Raw genomic sequence first — 8001 nt, 5'->3', positions numbered from 1 at the left:
GCTCGCCTGAGGCGAGAGGCTTGGCTGAGAACGTCGACGCTGATCTCTAGCGTCAGGCGAGCTGTTGCTGGTTACCGTCTCCGCCCGGTCCCGATGGGAGCGGCGTCAGGTGACCTGCTAGGCTCGCTGTCACGGTGAGACCGGCGAGCGTCCTCTCGGCGCGTCGAGCCGCTGGTACCAGCCGTGGCTGGTACCGACGGCCGCGGGGACCCCTTCCTCGCCTCAACCCGTTATGGGAGAGGCAGACCTGACGCTCCCCCCTCGCTCGCTGGCAGGACCAGCGTGCGTGGAGGGCTGCTGCTGATCGTCAACCCGCGGTGACGGTCGAGCAGCAGGCCTAGCCTTACCGCTCGCCTGGGGCGATTGGCTCGGCTGAGAACGTCGAGACCGATCTCTAGCGTCAGGCGAGCTGCGCTGGTCACCGTCTCCGCCCGGTCATCGGGAGCGGCGGACGGGTGACCTGCTAGGCTCTGTGTCGCGTCGAGACCGGCCAGCGTCCTCTCGCCGCGTCAAGTCGCTGGTACCAGCCGTGGCTGGTACCGGCGGCCGCGGGGACTCCTTCCTCGCCTCAACCCGTGGCTGATCAGCGACCGTCACGTTAGCCCGAGCAGCCAGTTGATCGCTGCGAGATCGTCCACTGGCCTGGCGAGAGTTGTTGGTGCACGACTCATCGCCTCGCCAGTTCTCTGCTCCGCGCCGCTGTCTTGACGGCGAGCGAGCTCGGGCGTCAAAACTTTGGCTGGACGGTCTTCTTGGAAGAGCGTCCACTCGGTGCTTCTCGCGAACGAGAAGCGGCCGAGACGGAACCTGGTTTAGCGGCAGACCCGCTAGCACCAGGTGAGGACGCACCAGCCGAGGCTGGTGCCCTCTGGTCCCCGTCGACTTCTTCTTTGCAGAAGAAGCGACGGGCCCCGTTCCCGAAGGAACAGGAGGACCAGCAGAAGAGCTCCCCAGCTCGCCTGAGCGAGCCGGGCCCTTAGAAGATCCCGAAGGAGTCTTCTTAGGGGGGAAGGAGGCAACCTTCTTCTTCTTCGGCTGTTTGGCCTTAGAAGTCGAAGGGGAAGGAGAGGCAGCGGACGACGAAGAAGACGACGAAGACGACGACGACACCTTCTTCCTCTTTCCTCTTCTTCTTCGCCAGGCTCCGCAGGACAGACGTCAGGTCTTCCATCCAGGAGGGAGCCGGGGCAGTTGCCGAAGCAACAGGGCCCGACTGCACCTGTCGGAAAGACCTGAGACTGTGACAGCATCACCAACAGCAGGAACAACAGGAACAGGTCCAGGAACAGCAGGAACATCTGAAAGTGAATGAGCAGCAGGCACCTGATCTGAAAGGGAATAGAGCGGCTGGGACAGCAACAGGTACGGCAGGCACGGCAGGTACCACAGGAGAGACAGGCGTCCTGTCGGCAGCTACCGTCATCCTCGGCACTGGCGGCAGGTCCAGGGGGGTACTCTTTGGGCAGCGGCAGTCCGGGGTCGGCAATACAAAGAACCCAGGTGGCGGTGGCCCCGTCCTGATTGGCACGGCAGGAATTGGTTCTGGATTGCAGCCGTGGGTGTTACCGACATGACATGTGGTGTGTACACCAGGTGCGGTGACATCTCATATGTGTGTCGAGATTGTGGTTGTTGTAGTGGTTTACCAGTATCATGAGTGACCACTGCCGACCCCGACCAACCGCTGAATCAACCCCTGCAGTCCCAGCGACTCCCACACCTGTTCCAGGTCGTCCTCGCTGATGGCAAACCTGCGGAAGCAACAGTCGGGTTAGTTAGAGGGGCTTCCTCGCGCCTGGGGGGAGAGAACCCCACCCAGAGCGGACGGAAGACCCCGAGTACAACTGGACGTCCGTTACCAAAGGAGTCACTGGACTTTTCCGATGACTTCTTGTGTCCTCGTACAGCACCCACTGCGCCTCTGACGAATGCATACACGTTACACAGGGCTCGTGCGGGAGCACTCTCGCCCCCGACAACGAGTACAAACCTCGTGAGGATCTACATCTACATCCAAGGTCGTCTCCACGGATGTAGCACCTGCGGTAACATAGATAGATTAGTAAGAGGGGTTCCCTCACGCACGGGGGGAAGACATGCCCCACCCCGAACGCAAGGAAGACCCCAAATACAAAATACAATGAAGAAGCTGAGCGGGGGGCAGGAAGGAAGACGAAGAATCGGCTACCAAGGGAGTCGCGGGAGAGCTTTCCGACGACTTCCCGGCAGACCTTCGCTTCCCCCACCCCCGCACAGCAGTGAAAAGTAATATGAAAATGAAACAGAATACTGCCCTTGCGATTCACTTCATAGAACTTAAAGGAGAAAAGATCAATTCCCGGGTAAGAACGGAAACTTGATCCAATAATATGATGCTATCATAAAATATATATGAAAATGAAACAGAATACTGCACTTGCGATTCATTTCACATAAAAATCGTAAGGATCAATTCCCGGGTAAGAACGAAAATTGATCCAGATTAAATTTCATGCAAACAATAAATGAAAATGAAAAGAATATTGCAATTGCGAATCCACTTTCATTGCATTCTATTATACAAAATTAAAAGTTCGTGCCGAGCGCAATCACACTCTCGGTAACGAACGCACAGGGCAAAAATATAATGAAAAAAGTACTTACATTTTTCAATTACACCCTTCGCCCAAATACTGACATCGGCGCGAGCGCGCCCGCCCTCGGCACGAGACATAATTCAAGGGTTCATAATTAAGTAATGGAAAATGAAAACAGTGTACTTACAGTTTCATTTTCAAGTCAAACAAACCATTAGTAGAAAACACAATATAAACAAAGCATACGACGATGAAGCGGGCAGAGAGCGATGACGAACACGTCCTTCTTCACCCCGCGGCCGAAAGCAAAAGTGATTTGTTTACCTCCCAATCGCGCGGCGCGCGACTGTCGGACAAGCAGTTAACTACCGTTCTCCCCTTGTTCGAAGCTTACGACCGTTCCAGCTGCCGCTAGCTACTTCCTATTGTTAAAGGACCGATGGTTTGTATTACGTATCGGAACAAATTGCAATTGCGAATCCACTTTCATTGCATTCTATTATACAAAATTAAAAGGCTCGTGCCGAGCGCAATCACACTCTCGGTAACGAACGCACAGGGCAAAAATATAATGAAAAGAGTACTTACATTTTTCAATTACACACTTTGTTTCGCCCAATACATGACTCGGCGCGAGCGCGCCCGCCCTCAGCACCGAGACATAATTCAAGGGTTCAATTCATGAAAAGAGAGGAAATCGCCGCATCTACGGCGATAACTCCATGTTGGTTCATAATTAAGTAATGAAAATGAAAACAGTGTACTTACAGTTTCATTTTCAAGTCAACAAACAAACATTAGTAGAAAACACAATATAAACAAAGCATACGACGATGAAGCGGGCAGAGAGCGATGACGAACACGTCCTTCACACCCGCGGCCGAAAGCAAAAGTGATTTGTTTACCTCCCAGTCGCGCGGCGCGCGACTGTCGGACAAGCATTGTTAACTACCGTGAATCCCCTTGTTCGAAGCTTACGACCGTTCCAGCTGCCGCTAGCTACTTCCTATTGTTAAAGGACCGATGGTTTGTATTACGTATCGGAACAAAAGTACTTACATTTTTCAATTACACACTTTCGCCCAAATACATGACTTGGCGCGAGCGTCGGCACCGAGACATAATTCAAGGGTTCAATTTATGAAAAGAGAGGAAATCGCCGCATCTACGGCGATAGCTCCATGTTGGTTCATAATTAAGTAATGAAAATGAAAACAGTGTACTTACAGTTTCATTTTCAAGTCAAACAAACCATTAGTAGAAAACACAATATAAACAAAGCATACGACGATGAAGCGGGCAGAGAGCGATGACGAACACGTCCTTCACACCCGCGGCCGAAAGCAAAAGTGATTCTTCACCTCTCGGGCGCGCGGGCGCGCGCACGATCGGACAAGCAGTTTAACTACCGTTCTCCCCTTGTTCGAAGCTTACGACCGTCCAGCTGCCGCTAGTTACCTTCCTATTGTTAAAGGACCGATGGTTTGTATTACGTATCGGAACAAATATTCGTTATTGAAAAAGTAACTCGATTCTGACTCAAATTTAAGTAATTATTTTTTGGAATTAGAACGTTCATTTAAGTCCTGTATTATGACGTCACGACATCTTGGCTTTCGTACCTATTGTAAATAATTGCTTTACTCAACTTTCTTGCAGAACAGTTTACCAGTTATTCATGCAGATTATCAGCTATTCATGTAATTGTTATAATCGTAATGCGCATATATATCTTTATTATTTACTTTTAGATATATGAAGATGTTTTACTGCCGGATTATGGCCGTAGTGTGACGCAATCGTTTTCGGTCCCTGGGCCTCTGTCTGTCTGTTTTCGCACCATAAGAAATTATGGGGCCGAATTTGCAATGACCAGAAAGTCGTTAAAAGAGGAAAGTTACCATTGAGGGGCATATGTTTTGATTGAGAAAAATACAAATTTATTCAATAGCTAGCTTGTAAAAAATACTTGATTACTAAAAACTTGATTGACAACTAAGCAGCATACCTACTATGGGTTTCAGAGACAGTGCAAGCACGTTTTTGGGCAATACCTATTTCTGTAACGAACACTCGTATCAGAACGAGATTTTGCTATAGTGCATTACACCCAGTGCCGTAATTTATAAGGGTATCGTGAATCACTAATCGTAAAGAATAACGACACTTGTCCTTGTACCAAGAGACAAAAACTCCATTATGCAAAAATGGATACGAACACGCGTAAAAATCTCCACCTACCCTCTCCCCCCCCTCCACCGCCACCCCTTTCCTTCTTCGTTCCTTCGCCTTCCTTTCTCTCTCTCTCTCTCTCTCTGTTGCTATTCGGTATGTGTAAGATCCTCCAAACTGGGTATAAGACTACACACAAAACGTTGAAATTGGTGAAATTAGGCTATGTATTGGAAGTATAGTATATACATAAATATTAAGGCAATTATATCATTATTGCATTACTATGACAACCAGAATTCATGGAAACAGTTTATAATAATGAATCAGCGTATGTGTGAAGCCTCCACTAATGTGGCAACGATGATTTTGACATTCTTAGCATGCAAACAATAAAGGTTACATTTATTTCTGGCATACGGTTATTAAAGAAATTCAAAATACTAATATAGACTGAAATCAATGAAAAGTGCTAGCAAAAACAAAAAAGCAAAAAAAAAAAATGTATATAATCCACTTATCCATGATAAGGGTTGGTAGTCGCTGGTGTTTCCCCCTACTAGGTACCTATACTTCGAAACGAGAGTAGAGGTCTTGAGCTCCTGTTATCACCACCAACAACTCAAGACTGATGATCATGTCCAGTGTTAGGACGTGTTAAAAGTACTTTTTCAGATGGTGGCCTAGCCGTGGTAGTCGGTGAGTTGGCCAGTCCACGCGGTTGTTTACCCTAGTTACTATGTTTGCCCACCAACCCAGAAACCCCACTTTCCTGTTGTTCACTACAATTTGTGGGATTTAATGTGAAAAGTTACCCCATTTCCACCCGAATCAGCAAATAGTAACAAGCTCAACTCTCCTCACCAGCTGACAAAATCAGACTAGGCAAGCCATAGGCTAGGTAGTATAGGCTAGTAGGCTAAGTAGGCCTGACCAGGTATGGCATGATAAGCTGGCCTACTTTGTCGTTCTACGAATGACTACTGAACTGAAATAAAACTAAAACCAAAACCAAAAAACCTTCAGGCTAGAATATGGTAGTACTACGAGCTACTACCTAGCTACTAGTTAGTGGGTAATCATGGCCTGGCTACCTATCGAAAAACCTGTGGGTTTCGAGTCTGTGACCCTGACATAGGATATACCTAGTCAGTCTATGTGATTGGGTTAATAATGGCCTAGATTAGATAGATAGTTACTAACTAATATGTACTAGTGAGCAATTTCATCGTTAAATGCTGTTAATTAATAGTCGATTTGACTAAAGTACCTGCATGATAACTGATGTAATTTCCTACGCGATGATAACAATCGACAATAGACTGGCTGCTGGCACTTAGTCGTCTTCTTCTTTAAATCCTCGTACGGAACAATAGCGCTCCTTCAGTGACGTCAAAAAGCCTGGTCACATTCTCTCCCTCTCTCTCTCTCTCAATTATATCTTTGATCCTAACATATATCGTTGAGATGTGGCATGCGAATAACCCTCAAGTACCGTTTGATTTACATGCCAACAACTTGTAAACAAAAATTAAAGGAAAATCATAAAAAGATTGTCATTAATCTTGATTAAAGATATGTTAATCTGAGCGAAATGAGTACTATATCCACAGGTATATAATACTACCTGCCTTAACGTCAACTATGAATATTTGTACGTTCATGAGAAATCGTAATTGAACTTAATTCAGTCTACACCTTCCTGCCCATATACTATAAATCTAATACATATGCCGTAGTCACCTTTGAAATTTATTACATTCCACGCTGATCATCTATTTTGTTCTTCAATTTGTTCTATTTTCTCTTGCCTCCTGTATGAGCAAGTTGATAAGTTTTTTTATGTTCCTTAAGAATGACTATATACTCATGATCTGTGGGCTAAACAGTAGGCTGCTAAAAACTACAGTCCTGAGAAAATTAGCAGAGCTGGCTGACACGAGAATGAATGAGATATTTAACACGAAATTTAAGTTAATAGTCAAAGATTTGAGTCTCACGAAAGTTAAGGCAATCCTTACCAAATGCTTATTAAAGAAAGAAAGGGGTTTATCGGTTTTTATGTTTTCAGCAGATTATCGTCATTATTTCATCTTAAAGTGCCTAGGTAATATCAGTGTTCCAGAATAACATCTAAAGTATCATATTTGTTGCCACCGCTATCGTTTATTTACCAACTTAATTTTCTTGCAGTGAGATCCCAGAAATCCCTTTCGGTATTCTGTCGGTTTTCTCGAACCTCTGTTATCCAGACATAATTATAGTGAGATGTGTATTTCATCATATTCATTTCAGGAATGTATGCCTGCGTGTCGAAAGGTTTACGAAAGGTTCATTCTAGTAACTAAAAAGTAATACTTAACATTTAGTCGTCTAATTGTGTTTCAGAAAGACAAAATTATCTTTTGTTCCTTTTAACCCCCACTCGAATTATTTTATAGTAGCACTGGGCAGAAATATATGCCATTAAAAGAAGGTGCCCCACAAAACTCCCCCCAAAAGAAGAATTCTAACATTATTATGGACAAATTCATACTTTTCTGACCTACACAACTTCTGTACAAAGTGAACTGCGTAGTAGGGGTTTCTCCACATGAGTAATAATTTAAATTTGACATCCTTCGCCATCAAGGGCATGCGAGGGAAAATGCTGTTGTTCGTAATATACGAAAATTGGCTATTCTGTTAAAATTAAGAACTTCAAGTTCTCGTATCCGCTGGCATTGTAATCAAGACGAGCAGTAGATCTTACTCGTTTGTTGCCTCAGATATACTTGTTATTACTTTAAGTAGAATAATATTAAAACAAGCCACAGAAAATGGCATTTGAGATTTGTTAACTAGAATAACATTAAAAACAAGCCCTATAAAACGGTATTTGATTCAGCGCCTAAATTTTTTTCGCAAAACGTTTGAGGCAAAAATATGGAAAAAATGTGCACACATTTAGGAGTCCCGTACCTCTGAAAAGTACAAACCTATATATAGTGGTGAAACTGTTTAGTAGTGTTATAGAAATAAAAACCAAGAGGAAACACGAAAACGCAATTGAACACACACACACATATACTGAACAGATGTCCTTGTTAATTGATAAAAACATTTTCTATTGATTCCAGCAAAAGCTGTTGATAGTTACTGCTAAAATTGCTGTCAATCAACTAATACTGAACAACATCAGAACAAGTATTGTCTTCGTTCGGGTACTATACGTATTTTGATTACGGGAGCGAGAAATCTTCAATTCCATAGG

At 45.1% G+C, this 8001-nt stretch overlaps 1 protein-coding gene across 1 annotated transcript in view; it reads right to left on the bottom strand.

Moving 5' to 3' along the window:
* Positions 1–6177, bottom strand: part of LOC135212110 (transmembrane and ubiquitin-like domain-containing protein 1) — an 83397-nt gene extending 77220 nt beyond the window's left edge. The window contains exon 1 of the mRNA XM_064245504.1: positions 6019–6177. The gene's annotated coding sequence lies outside the window, so the exon portion shown is untranslated. The remainder of the gene's footprint in view (positions 1–6018) is intronic.
* Positions 6178–8001: the final 1824 nt, after the last annotated feature.

The sequence above is a fragment of the Macrobrachium nipponense genome, chromosome 40 (genome assembly GCF_015104395.2).
Source record: "Macrobrachium nipponense isolate FS-2020 chromosome 40, ASM1510439v2, whole genome shotgun sequence".
NCBI lineage: Eukaryota > Metazoa > Arthropoda > Malacostraca > Decapoda > Palaemonidae > Macrobrachium > Macrobrachium nipponense.
This window is presented reverse-complemented; position numbering and strand designations above follow the sequence as displayed.